Genomic DNA, 16,061 nt, shown 5'->3' with positions numbered 1-16,061 from the left:
CTCCATATTTTTGACTCCCAGTAAACTCCTCATTTTCTCGAACTTTGTCACTGCCAAAGCTTTAGTTAATATATTAGCTCGCTGATCGTTCGTTCGGACATGCTGTATGACAATCAAACCTTGCTCGACACAATCACGAATAAAGTGATCCCGCAGATCAATGTATTTGCTCCTTCCGTGAAAGACTGGATTGCGTGCCAAATCCACAGCAGACCTGTTGTCTGTACAATGTAACTGGACCTGGTTTTATACCCATGATATGACTCAGAATCCGTTGCAATCAGATTTCCTGGCAAGCAGCAACTGTGGCTGCCATAAACTCTGCCTCGCATGATGAAAGTGCCACACATCGTTGCTTTTGGGAGACCCGTGTGATCAAGTTTTCATCGAGATAAAAAGCCATTCCTCCCGTGCTTTTCCGATCATCTAAGCTGCCTGCCAAATCACTATCTGAAAACCCAGATAGAATGTAATTGCCTTTCCCTTTTGTATAAATAAGACCATACTGTAGTGTTCCCTTCAAGTAGCGACAAATTCTCTTCACAACATTCATATGTATTTTTGTAGGTCTCTCCAAGTATCTGCTGACAATTCCTACATCGTAAGCGATGTCAGGCCTTGTGTGCACTAGATACCTTAATCCACCTACAATGCTCTTAAAATGTGTAGAATTCACAGGTTCGCCCGTTTTGTCCGTGTGAAGTTGCAGCTTGTACTCCATGGGGTATTTAACAGAGTTACAATATGCCATCCCTACCTTCTCAAGAGCCTTCTTCGCATAAGTCGACTGTCTCAATTCAATAAAACCTGTGCCTTGAGTTACTTCCAATCCCAAATAATATGATAATTTTCCAAGGTCGGACATGTCAAATTCACGACTCATCTCCCCCTTGAATTTGGCAATGTGCGACAGGCTCGTGCCGGTTACCAACAAATCATCAACGTACACCCACAATCAACGAATGATCACCTTCTTTCTTTGTATAAACAACATGCTCAAACGGGCATTTAACAAAACCAAGCTGTAATAAGCATTGATTCAGACGGGAGTACCATGCCCGTGGGGCTTGACGAAGATTGTACAATGCTTTGAGTAATTTATAAACCTTGTGCTCAGAGCCTTGTTTGATGTAACCTTTGGGCTGTGATACATATACCTCTTCCTGAATAATTCCATTGAGAAAAGCTGATTTGACATCGAGATGATGGACTTCACAATCATGTTTCGCTGCAAGTGCCAAAAGCAGTCGTACTGTTTCAAGTCTAGTTACAGGGGAAAACACTTCTTCATAGTCGATCCCATGGCGTTGCACATAACCTTTAGCCACGAGACGTGCTTTGTGCTTGGTTACTTCGCCATTTTGGTATTTCTTGAGTTTGTAAATCCACTTAAGGTCTATAGCTTTGTGGCCTGGAGGTAAATCCGTCAGCTGCCAAGTTTTATTTTTCTGGATAGAATCAATTTTACGATCCATAGCCTCTTTCCAAATACCATCTTCGACTGCTTGTTCAAAACATACATGTTCATCAATGCCCATCAATAGAAGTTCGTCTGCTAGTTCGACTTCTGTGGTGTGGTCGTAGATATCATCGAGGGATCTGAATCGCAGTGGTTGTTCACTGCTGGTACTGGACACACTTGAACCTGTTGATTTTTCGTTTATGGACTGAGCATTGAAAGGTGTGGCTGGAGAAGTTTGAGGTGTGAAGACCGAAATAGGTGAATTTGGCTCAAGCCCCCTTCTCCAGATTCACCAGTTTGCTATGATGTATAATTCTCCAGAATGAAATGACCGCCCCTGTCTGTTTGAGAATCTAGTGTAGTCTCCCAGTCCCATGGCTTACTTTCATTGAACACCACGTCTCTACTAACATGAATGGTACTTGTGTTTGGATTGTACAGGCGTAAAGCCTTCGTCCCTGGTTCTTTACCGAAATGCACCATCTTTTGACTTCTGTCGTCGAGCTTTTTGGTATGTGCAGTGGGAATCTTCATGTAGGCTATACATCCAAAGATTTTCAAATAGTCTACATTTGGTTTCTTCCCGAACCAGGACTCGTGAGGAGTGATAGTTGACAATGCTCGGGTTGGCAGCTTATTTAAAACATAGACGGCATGAGTGACAGCCTCCCCCCAGTACCGTGTTGGTACGTTTCTCTCTTTGAGCATGCTCCTGACCATAGCCACTACAGTGCGATTACGGCGCTCTACGACACCATTTTGTTGTGGTGTGTAGGGCGCAGTGTAATATCGCAATATGCCGTGTCCCTCACAAAATAAATTGAAATCTTTAGAGCAAAATTCTCCTCTGCAGTCTGTTCTTAAAACTCGAATACCCTATGGTGCACCATTCTCAACAAGTAATTTAAATTTCTTAAAACAATTCAAAGCTTCATCCTTCGTTCTAAGCATATAAACCCACATCATGCGGCTATAATCATCAACTAGCAACATAAAATACCGGTTTCCCGCTGGGGTAGGAAGGGATATAGGGCCACATAAATCCAAATGTATTAATTCTAGAGTAGTTTTTGCAGAAAAATTTGACTGAGTTGGAAAAGACTTACGTGTTTGCTTTGACATGAGGCAACCATCACAAATTTCATTTGGTTGGTTGATATGGGGCATTCCATGAGCCATGTGGTTCTTAGACATCAACTGCATTGCCTTGAAATTTACATGTCCGAGACGTTTGTGCCACAACCAAGCTTTCTCCTCGCTCTTGGTTAACAAGCAGTGGTGTTCAGCTTCTTTGATATGAATTTTGTAAAGTCGGTTTGCAGACCTTTTGACATGAATCAGCAATCTCCCACAGCTGTCATAGACCCGCAAACTTTCACCATTCATAACCACCCGATTACCTTCCTCTGATAATTGTCCCAAGCTTATGATGTTACTTCGAAGTGTAGGTATGTAGTATACTCCGTGAAGCATCCTGGTCTCCCCATTCTTGCAAGTAATCCTGATTGATCCCTTTCCTTCGATTTTCACCAAGGAGCCATCACCAAACTTCACCTCCCCTTTCACTGTTTTTTCTAGTTTTTCGAAATTTTCTCGGTGTCCAGTCATATGATTACTAGCACCGTTATCAAGGTACCAAGTGCTTTCTTCGACTTCTTTAAAGCTGCCTGTAGCCTTTTCTTTAGTAAGTAGAATTACATCATCTGCAACATTCTCACACAGTGTCATTAAAAGTGCTAGTTCATCATCATTCAATTGTGCCAAATTAGCTTCTCCCTTATGTTGTCTATTCTTCCTTGATTTACGACACTCAGCTGCGAAGTGTCCGTATGTGCCACAATTAAAACATTTTACTTTGGTTTCTATCACGAACAATACGATTATCTTTCACCCGGTAATCGCCTCCACTACTCTGTCCGCTTCTCCCTGACCTTTTCAGCCATTCTTCTCACGTGAGAAGAAGTTTTCCCTCGTTATTTTCTCTCTTAAGCCATTCATCCTCTATTAACAGAAGTTGTTGTCCCTCATTGTTCTCCGTTTGTCCATGTAAGCGCTCTTCGTGAGCCTTGAGTGAACCCATCACTTCCTCTACTGACATGGTTTCTAAATTCCCAAATTGCTCTATGGCAGATGCAATATGAAGGAATTTAGTTGGGACTACCCTTAATAGCTTTTTAACGACATACTCCTCTCCAATCGTTTCACCCAACGCCCTGATATTCGTTACCAGACCATTTAGTCTCATATAGAAATCATCCAACTGCTCTGAATCTTTCATCTTTAGTGACTCGAACTCTGATTTAAGGGTTTGAGCCTTGGCCTTTTTCACCTTATCTGCACCCAGACACAGCATTTTAATCGCCCTCAAACCTCCTTGGACGTCTTCTTTTCTGCAATTATCAACAACATTTCATCAGCGATGCCTTGGTAGATGATGGCTAGTGCTCGCTTATCCATCTTGTCCTCGACAACGGCCTTTGGATCCTTAGGTTCAATCACCTCCCATACCCCATGAGCTTGCATAAAAACTCTCATTTTTATAGCCCAGGTGGTATAATTTGTTTTTGTCAGCATTGGGTAACTTAGCCCAAACGATCCCTCCTTATTTTTGTTCATCTCCATTTGCTGTTAACCCTAGATGTACTTCACAGGTGATTACGCTCTGATACCAGATGATAGAATATAATGTGAATAAGCAAAACACAGAGTAGTTGATTACTGGTATGGAAAACTCATAATTGGATTAAAGTTTACAAGGATGGAAAACCAGTACATATAGTTGGTCTAACAGAACATGTCTAACAGATCATCAACAAATCAGGGAATCACGTCCTAATTTATCTCCCACTTATTTGTTTCCTAAACACACGTAACAGCCTCAATGACCAAGTCTGTAGCACAACGCCCAGTTATTTATTTAGAAATAACTAAAATAGATGAGTAAATATGTTTAGATTAATAATAATCCAACATGATAGAGCTTATGCAGAGAGAGAGCTGCACACCATGGCCTCAAAGTCACACTAGTTAACGCACACTTTATTCACACTTGAATTATGAATGCTTTGTCCATAAATGAACAACACTTGGGTGACAACAATCTCAACCTGGTTTCCATCCCCGGATGGCATGGAACCATGGGAGGACAAGAACGACATCCTCAAGGTATCCAAGGCTATTCAACGTGTCATGCTCAAAGAGCTACAACAGTTTATACAAAACATAAATGGAGCTTCCGATGGCGATGAAAATCAGCTGCGTCATTGCTGACGGCACCGTGGGATGGGCTGTGAATGTTGCCAAGAATTTGGGAATTAAAGTAGCAGTTGTCTGTCTGGTTTGCATCAGCTGCTCTCAATACACCGTATTCCAAAGCTGATTGAAGACGGTATTGTCAACAGAGAAGATGGTAAGATTCATACCCCGTTTAAGTCTGAATATTATCTGTTTAGCTAGTTTTACTAGAAATGAATTTATTTAATATTAAGTTAGAAAAAAGAAGCCGACGTACATAAACTTTATGAACTAGAACAAATTTTAAGCTGAAAATTTGAAATTAAAACAAACATTTCATCGGGAGCCTGAAGCTGAACATGCTCCTAATGTTTCCAACTTTTCTCCCTAATACGTGACATAGACATATGGTGGAGCCAACATTTCCAATGAACGAGAATGAATTATTACTAAATTTCCTGTCGGAGCTAAAATCATTTTAAAGATGATAATGCCCTATCTACTATGACTTCTCCTCCTCGCCTTCTTACCCGGAATGCGGTAAATCTGGTGATATAGGTTTTTCAAAACAATGTCGGAAATGGTTGGCAGCTCCGCAACACCTTCGGCCTAAGAATAAAAACAAGTAAATAAGAAAGTTTGGGGAGATTACAAGGCAAGCAAAGTGTATCTATATGTATATGGTTGTGATAGAACCTACCCTAGTGTAACAACCCGCACTTCCGGACTATTAATTCTAAATCGAAACTAATATAGAATACACTTTTAATCCAAAAGTCCATTACAAAGATTACGATTACAAAAGCGCAGCTAACGGAAGCCCAAAGGTCAATCTCCTCCAAAACTAGGTCCTCGAACTCCCATGCTATCCAACTCAAATCTTAAACGAAACCTGAAATATTAAAAGAATGAGCGGCGAAGCCCAGCAAGTACAAATTGACTAACTATTTAACCGGAAAACAATGGCTGTTTTAATAAAAAGATTTTTCTCAAAACAATAATAATTTTATAAAATATTTGTAACACCCCAGTCCCACATCGAGGATATTTGGGAATTCTGTTCAGTTTATAAGGCAAAGTACTACTACCATGTGCACCAACAAATCATGATCTTTTGGGGGCCTGTGGTGGGCTTGTCATAACCCAAGTTGGCTGCACTCGGGACAGTATGCTTCGACTTATTTCGGACTCGGAATCGGGACTTGACCCGGTTTTCGAAAAAGGCTCGGGATTTGACCCGGGTTGTCACATATGGTATCAGAGCCGACTCTCGAAAGCTTGATGCGTCAAGTTGCCGGAGGTGGGGACATGAAGGCTAGTGGTATTATCCCACAATGGCAAGAGGTCCGGAGGTGGGGACACGAAGCCAACCGGTATTATCCCACAATGGCTAGAGGGGTACGATCTTGGTCCTATGGGCTGTCTGTTCGGGCCTGACGAGGACTTCAGGAGTTTAAGTGGGGGAGTTTGTAACACCCATTCTCACATCAAGGATATTTGGGACTTCTGTTCAGTTTATAAGGCAAAGTACTACTACTATGTGCACCAACAAATCATGATCTTTTGGGGGCCTGTGGTGGGCTTGTCGTAACCCAAGTTGGCTGCACTCGGGACAGTATGTTTCGACTTATTTCGGACTCGGAATCGGGACTTGACCCGGTTTTCGAAAGAGGCTCGGGATTTGACCCGGGTTGTCACACCTAGCACTTTATTCCTCCACTATTTACGGGAAGGAAATACTATTTTTGGATCACATTTTTTGTTTCCGGAGCTATTAAAGCAGTAAATGACAAATTTGTCCCCTGCATACATAAATAAAGAAAAAAAAATAATGTAGGGATATTTTCGTCTTTTCATGCCTTTTAAGCTTTGAAAATAAAAATTTTGATTTCAAAATAACACTTTCCCTAACAAGCTAGATATATGATTTTGGGATATCTAAGGTGCTTCTTGTGTTCATGCTTTAAAGACCCTGCACGGGTCTGTCCTTAAACTAAAATTGAATTGAAACAGAAAAATGATAAAAGATCAAACTGAATATAATCGATCCAAAATCGAAATTGAAAACTAAAAAATGAAACTGATTTGAATGGTTCGGGTTCAGTTTCGGTTTTAGGCTCCAACGCTGAACCGATAAAAATCAAACCGATCAATTATTGTTAATAATAAATATTTTTACTTATATTAGCTTAAAACACGCGTGATACACGATTGTTTTAAATATTTGTTATTTTATTATTTTTATTTTAATATTATTTAATATTATAATAATTATAGTTGTTAAAATAAATAAATAATATGTTGTTTTTAGCCGAATATTATATATCGACCAACAAATTATTTTTTTAGTTTATTTTTTTATTTCAGTTTTATAGAATAATTGTTTTGACATCGTCAATAGTATCTATTATTTTATTTTAGCCCGAACACCGTCTATATCTATCCAAATACCATCTCATACTCGACTACTATGTTATTTATATATAACTTTATTTTAGGGGTTTAATAAATTTTAACGATAATATTATATAAGATAATTATGTCAAAATAATAAATTAATTAGGTGATGGAAATTAGGTAATTTCAGCAAGTACCGACCGACTATCAAATTTTAAATATTTAGTCTAAACCCGTGCGATGTAATGTTATTTTAAATAATTGTTATTGAGTGCTGATTTATGCACACCCTAAATGTATTTATACTTTTATGCACGCCTGATTCATTTTTGGACCAAGATACCCCTATTTAAATTTTATCAAAATAATTATTAATAATCTTGATAAATGATTTTTTCCGATCTGCTCAAACACTACTTGGGTAAAGAAATTAAAATTTCCTGGAAGATACCAGTCTCCGCTAAATATACATCATTAATATCAAAAGAACTGGAAGATACCAGTCTCCGCTAAACATACATCATAAATATCAAAAGAACACATGAGCTAGATCAAACTCACAAAACTTAATATAAACTAGAACATCCAATATTTCACTTAAGAGTGCATCTCCATGTCTCCAAAGTTATTAAAAAAGTCCAACTGAAATGCTAAAATAAATTCTGATAACCAACAACATAATGTCAATGGAAAAATCAACATTGTCATCCAAACTCGATCCACACATCTACATTAAGCAAACAAAATATAGTTTGTTTGTCGATCACCTGCATTAAAAAAATAAAAATATATTAAGTTAAGAAATATATGACAGGAATAGTTTAACATAACTTAGATATTGGCTTTAGAAACATTACAATATGCAGTAACTTATTATTATTTTTTTATGTTTCTGTTGAGTACTCTCAACGATTTCAAAAAGTGAAGGATCGCGAGTTGTGGAACTATCATTTCTTTGTTTTAGCGAACCAATTGACCTTCCTTTGTATGGATAAATCCTAGGCTCAAGAGTCGGTGGAATAGATAGATCAACAATTTTGAAAATTTGTTCCCTCACGTATTTCTTTTGTATGAGAGAAAATCTTTGATATTTTTCAAATAAACATTCTATCGGTTCACTTTTGTTATCACTTCTTACAGTACACCTTATGTCAAATCTCCATTGTAGATATGACATCAAGTTGCAGGGGTTGAACTCGAGCTCTAATTATGTGCGCGTGTAGCCCCATTGAACTCGTAAAGTTAACTCTACATGGTGGTAGGACATCAAATTTGTCAATTCGTATTGCTTCAAAAGTTCTTCAAGTGCATAAGTAGATACATGACCAATTATTTACTTAAACAACGAAATCTGAAATTTATTTGGTATGCGTATCTTCTCGAATGAAAGCCGGGTCTTGATTTCATGAAAATCATTTTCTATAACTAGACAAATTTTTTCTTTTACACCGCGGAGGTCACCGGTAAAGACTTGGAGATACCTAAGTTTTGAATGAGCACCTACGACTCTTGACGTCACATGATTCCCAAAGTGATTCACTTTATTCGTCCATGCATAAATAATTTTTTTCTTAAAAGGAAGACAATTTTTTTCAATATAAGCAATCTCAGATGCATTGATTCTTATATTTCTCCATAAACATATTCCAATTTTTTAAGTTATTTTATTATATTTTCACACAAATTATTATTTCATCATATTAAAATTTCTTGTACACACCACATGTTATCATATTCTAATGAGTGAATCATGTGTGTCAGGAATTATTTTCATACATAATATTTCTATTCGCAATTCACAATATTTTTTTATTTTAATTTATAAAATTGACATATATAATTAATTTTCATATATTTCTCAAATTACAATGTTTTATTATTATTTAGTTATTTCATAATTATTTTAAACTGAAATATTCATATATATATATATATATATTACAACATCTCTGACTTAAAATAGTTTTTTGTGTTTAAGTTTTATTATTATTATTATTATTATTATTATTATTAAACCATGTTAAATTAAAATTATTCATCGCTAAAACTTTAAATGGATCCGGACGTCTGATCCGATAATCCGATATCCTAATGGATTTGGATATGGATTATGTTATTAAAAATACAAAAGCGATCCGATCCAACAAATTTAAATAGATATGGATATGGATTTAGTCAAATCTAATCCAAATATGACCCGTTGACAAACATATCTAAGACCTTCGACTATTAATTAATAGTAATAAACAATGACAATAAATTGAATGAATAAAAGAAACATGGTTTAAAAAATAAGGGTATTTTGCTCCAAAAATGAATTAGGGTGTGTAAAATAAATTTAGGGTGTGCATAAATCAACACCCATGTTATTTTAATGTTAATATTTTCTTAATTATATTTGTTAAAACTGTAAGTATGTCTGAATAAGTAAAACAGAATATATCTTTTATTATATTATAATATCTATTTTATAATAATTAGGTTTTAGAAAAGGATAATTTAAAAAACTCACTCCAAAATATAGGTTCAATTTCCATCCGTAATAATTTTCTGTCAATGTCAGAGAACTATTCTCAGGAAAAATATGTTTCGTTCAATCTTCGTTGTTGATTTGTTTTATTAACATTAATTTCAGAGTCTTGAACGAGAATTTTATCTAATTTACCATAAAACTCTCTTTTCCCCGTCTATTCTTTTATAATATATAGAAGATAGTTATGTTAAAATAATAAATTAATTAAGTTGGACAATTATGTAATTTCAGCGAGTACCGACCGACTATCAAATTTTTAATATTTCGTCTATTAAATATAGGTTCAATTTCTATCCGTAACAATTTTCAGTCAATGTCGGAGAACTATTCCCCGGAAAAATATGTTTGGTTCAATCTTCGTTGTTGATTTGCTTTATCAACATTAATTTCAGAGTCTTGAACGAGAATTTTATCTAATTTACCATAAAACTCTCTTTTCCCCCTCTATTCTTTTATAATATATAAAAGATAATTATGTTAAAATAATAAATTAATTAAGTTGGACAATTATATAATTTCAACGAGTACCGACCGACTATCAAATTTTTAATATTTCGTCAATTATAATCAGTATATATTAAAAAAATTATTCATAATAATTTAGAAAAAGATTTGTTTTATTTGGAAAAAATAAAAAAGGCAACATGTTTTACTTAAAAAAAGTATTGATTAAAAAGAATTGTCTAAAATATTTATAGATAAAGAGTTGTTTTAGTTGGTGAAAATAAAAAGGATGACATGTTTTACTTAAAAAATATAAGAATTGTCTAATATATTTGTACAGAAAAAGTTGTTTTAGTTAAAGAAATTATAAAATACAAGTATTTTACTCATAAAGTTAATCGGTTATGTATTAATTAAGTAAGGGCACTTACTAAAATATTAAAATTTTTAAGAAATAGTAATTATGTAATTGAAAAAATGACAGTACTTTTAATGTTTCGTCTATTATATAACAATATAGATGTATAATATTTATAGATTATTTTTTATTTTATTTAAAATGGATAAAATTTGCATACTCATTCTCTAGTAAGTTTAACTCTTGTGACAGTCTCCTCCTACATTAGAATTTCTCATGGTCTTGTAACTTTTAGTCACTAATCTACATGAAAAACAATAGCAATATTTTGAATATAATTTATTTAAAATACAAGTGTTGTTTCACATAAATAATTAATTTTACAAATTTTACAAATATGTCAATTTACTTTAGACATGATCAAATAAATAGTTTATCTGTTCGTTTATCAATTTTAGATAATAAATATATTTTTAATGTAACAAGGCAAGAAAATAATGTAATAACTATTTCTATATATTACTAGTTGGAGTTTAATTTTATGTAAATATTTAATTAAAATTGAAAATATATTATTTGTTAATTATCTATATTTATAGTTCAGTTTATAATTTCTAACAAAATATATTGAAGTACAAAATGACACATCCAAATATAATTAACATGTTTGTAAAAAATTTGGAGTAGATTATATTTTTTGTAACAATGTAGTGTACATTTAAAATAGATCTTGGTAGTAAATGAATTTTTCAAAAAAATACTTTTTAAGAATTGAAACTTTTTTTTGCCAACAGGGAAATAAACTTTCATTAAATCAAATAATTTTTGAGTACATGAATGATTTCTGGGTAAGCTTCATTCGATTTCCACGTGCGGTTCAACTACATAATAACTACAGCAAGCTAAAGTGTGGCTTAACAAACTTAAGGATTAAATCTTTGTGGTTCACAGTCTTCAATAAGTCTCTACACTCCTGAACTGAAGCACCAAAGTATGAATTCATCTCAGCACTACTTCGAATTGCTTGGACTGCAACCAAGGAGTCTGTTACAACTATCACATTCTCCATTTGTTCAGTTTTAATCCAACTTAACGCTTCTCGAATTCCCATGACCTCAGCACAATCCAGAGAAATGGTACCCTCCTTACAGTTTGATGGAGCCTCTACTAAATCTCCTTTATGATTTCTTGCAGCAAACGCATAGCTATAACAATTAGAAGAAACAAAAACTGCAACATCAGTATTTACCTTAGTCTAATTTTCTGTTGGCAAGGTCCATCGCTCATCCCCATCATTAAGGTTTACCAATCCCCAAGAACGATCGAAAAGTTTGTCTTGAGCTTCTTTCCATTGACTAAGAACCACTCTAGCTGAATTTGCAGCTTCTTGCGCCTCCAAACACTTCTGATTCCATATTAAATCATTTCTACACTTCCAAATACTCCAACAAAGCATGGTTCCAATTTGTCGTCTAGCTGCATTCCACTCATTGAATATATTTAGAGCCCATTCCTGAAACGAGTCGTAGGCAACATCATTAAGAGGAACGCCTGCTAGCTCCCAACACAATTTGGCAAAAGAGCATTCTAGGAAAATATGGCTCGTAGTCTCTACTTCCCTGTTACACAAAGAGCAAAAAACATTAACGTTAACTTGCTTTATACGAAGCATGTCTTTTGTTGGAAGGCATCCCGTAATAGCTCGCCACATAAAGTTCTTTACTTTTGGCGGAATTCTTAAATTTCACAATCATTTCCAGAAACAAGGATTGCCATACTGGTTCACTATAGGTTTAGCTTCTTGTATTAGAATATAAGCTGTCTTGACTGAGTAATTTCCATTGTTCTCTTTTCTCCAATACCAGTTGTCCCTGTTAGTTTCTGATAAAGGCGTGGCTAAGATAATATTAACATCAGGCTGGATAAAGATATCATTGACCAAGTCTTCATCCCATCTTCTTTCATTTGGAACCATTAACGATGATACTTTATGATTTTGAATGGCTTCGTTCAGTCAAGACATACATGTTGTCACTGCTTGGTAACCATGGATCATTCAATATGCTTATTGAGCTGCCATCTCCTTCTCTACAACCCATACCTTGCTTTAGAATGTTCTAAGCTGCTAAGATACTACGCCAAACAAAACTCGGATTTGCACCTAGCTTGGCGCTCATGAAACTGTCGTTTGGGTAATATTTTGCTTTAAACATCCTAGCAACAAGTGAATTTTATTTTGTAACGAGGCGCCAACAATGTTTTCCCAAAAGAGAGGCATTAAATTCATGGAAATTTCTGAAACCGAGTCCCACAAAGAATTGAACTTATATAAGCCACATTTAACTAATTACTACCTACATAAAAAAATGAATGAGAAGGGAATAAATGGCCGACAAAGTTATTAATACATTTTCAACTCATCTTAAAGATTATGCGTGCATGTAATTAATATTACTCTTACTTGTTTATTAATTTTTAACACAAGTGCAGATATGCGAAGAACATAAGATGTGAAGAACATAACTAACATAAGCAGTTAGTTATGATAATTGTTATGCCACATTTTGGCATAACCAATATTTTCTAATAATCCCATAATTTATTAATTATTAATTCTGTTTAATAATTAATTGCTTAAGGCCCAAGTTATCATCTCTCCGAAATGAGGAAAAAATCAGTCTCGATAAATCAATAACTGAAAATATTTCTCAACGATATTCTTCAAATCAGGAAGATATCACAACGCTCATATTAAATTAGATAAAATCGGTAATTACCACATTAACGAAATTTATCCCTAAAATCTCTTATAGATAAGCCCAAATTTCACAGAACTGCGTAGACTTGATCCAATATAAATTGGTACGCAGACATCTTGGTAAAGGGATCCTATACAACGAGACAAATCGAGACACCTCCCACGTCCAGCCCCCCTTTTCATAAACCCTAATCTCACAATTATACCTAAATTGCTCTATTATTCCAGCAACCCTTCGATTTTATGTTGTTACGAAATTGCTCCAACAACATTTGGCGCTAGAAGAAGGGCTCTTTCATTATTCGTGGAGGACGAATAATATTCAAAAAATTATACACATCGAGCTTTGGATTTTCGGTAATGGACACGTGGGTCGACTGTAAAAAAAACTACATGATTAATTTTTGAGTTGAAAAAGCGGCACGAGGTACAACCAACGGAAGACGACGGCTGCTAACAAAGACATAGTAAAAAACAAAAGAGGACTCAGCGCAATAAAATAATGAAGTAATGCCAACAGATGATTTACGTGAACAAAGCAAGATCAAAGCAAAAGAAAAAAACGGACTCAAAATTGGCTAGCAATTGAAAAATAGGTGGAGCCCATCAGAGAAAAGAAAAATGATGATTTCAGACTTTCAGTTCGGCTCAGCTGCACGGCAAAATTACACAGATAAATCTCCTGAATTTTTATTTAATTTTTCCGGTAATTGAATATATTTCTTGTTCGAATATCATGTGATGCCTTCATGAATATTATGTTTTTAATTAGTTTTTTATAAAAAAATATATTTAGTGTGAGTCACGTATTTTAATGATTGTAAAATTACTTGTGAGACTCGACTTATGGGAGACACATATATTTTGGGGAAAATATCGTACGAAATATTTATTTTGAAGATTTGTTTTTTATTTTTAGAAGATCGTACGAGCTGCATCTTTCTGAAATATAAAATATTTATGCTAGTTGCATAATTTTGGGAAAGTATTTAAGAAATAACATTATTTTTGGGAAAAATAGATATCGCGATAATTTAAATTGGCATATTTATTATGTTTGAATTGCATTTAAAATATTTTGCATATACTGTCGCGGTAATACATGTATGTCAAAAAATATTTTCAAACTTATGAATTGGAATTGCTAAGTTGGGTAGCTGAGACAAACACTTGGAAGGATATACACTATGGATTGTGAATTTGTTTATTGTTGACACCTTACGCCTAGATAGGCAGAAAAATTACAAATGGAAAGACTAAAGGTGCGAACTCACCTTATCTCAAGTATGGAAAGAGATTGAAGGTCGATAGTTTCACCTTATCTCAATTACGGAAAGAGATTGAAGGTCGGGAGTTCCACCTTATCTTATGCCGAAGGCATGTTTGTTAATCTTGTTACATTCGGATAATACTAGCAGTTCACCTCAATAATACTATTTCAAAATCCGCTACTATGTTTATCTTGAACAGTGTGTACGCCAAGGTCCAACTTAATAATAATATTCGCAATGGTTTTATAAATTTGTGCTCTCGCAGCCACAAACAAGGGAAATATGTATCATTTTCGGATCTTGCATGGTCTCACACGTGCATTTGCATAATTGTTTTGAGCACGAAGGTGCTCTATGTTACGTACTAAACTCTGATTTTCAGTTGTTTCAGTGATCGAAGTATGTTTAGTTCTCCACTGCAGCAAGCTACACTGAAGAACTGGGGGTAGTTGTTATGCCACATTTTGGCATAGCCAATATTTTTTAATAATCCTATAATTTATTAATTATTAATTTTGTTTAATAATTAATTGCTTAAGGCCCGAGTTATCCTCTCTCTGAAATGAAGAAAGAATCAATCTCAATAAATCAATAACGGAAAATATCTCTCAACGATATTCTTCAAATCAGGAAGCTATCACAATGCCCCGATTAAATTAGATAAAATCGGTAATTACCACATTAACGAAACTAATCCCTAAAGTCTCTTAGGGATAAGCCCAAATTTCACAGAATTGCGTAGGTTTGATCCAATATAAATTGGTACGCAGACATCTCGGTAAAGGGATCCGATACAACGAGACAAATTGAGATACCTCCCAAGTCCAGCCCCGCCCCTCTTTTTCATAAACCCTAATCTTACAATTATACCTAAATCGCTCTATTATTCCAGCAACCCTCCGATTTCGTATTGTTACGAAATTTCTCCAACAACAATAATCTGTTTGTAGTTGAAACCTACATATAAAATTAAATTTGCAGCAGGCTACTGATAGTATTATTCAAAAAACAGATAAAACTAGTCGAGAAAGGAATTGAAGATTGATATTTAGTGAACCTATATGTAATAACTCGAATTTTTGAGACCTTGTAAAACGTTTAATGAATAGTAACCCTGACGGCGGGAAAAACTTTTGAGCCCACACTATGTAGTGCATGAGAAAATTAGTTTCGGAATTGATATTACGACTATACGTACCAAATGAGTGTATGTAAACGCTATTAGTTTTCGAAGAAAATGAACTTTGAAAAATGACCGTATTTACGACTTATCGAGGATTACGGGAATCACAATATAGTTACGAGATTAAAATCCTACGAATTTATATTCAAGTAGGATAAATAAAAATATAAGGAATAAATACGAAAGGAATTACATCGCGAACCATTTACAAGTAAGTATTACGAAGAACGTTTAAGTAACCGAGCGAACGCGTAAATGATTAAATAAACGTAACGCACTAACTAAATCATGGTAAGGAAGTAACCATGGTTACTTCATCAAATAGTGAGCTAACCATAGGATGAACAAGCTAGCTAGCAAAATAGTGTGCTAAGGAAGATAACCTTGTAGTTTAGCTTGTAAGCTAGCAAGCTACAAAGAT

Source organism: Apium graveolens, chromosome 5 (assembly GCF_009905375.1).
Source record: "Apium graveolens cultivar Ventura chromosome 5, ASM990537v1, whole genome shotgun sequence".
NCBI lineage: Eukaryota > Viridiplantae > Streptophyta > Magnoliopsida > Apiales > Apiaceae > Apium > Apium graveolens.
The sequence above is the reverse complement of the archived record's forward strand: the minus strand, read 5'-3'. Positions refer to the sequence as shown.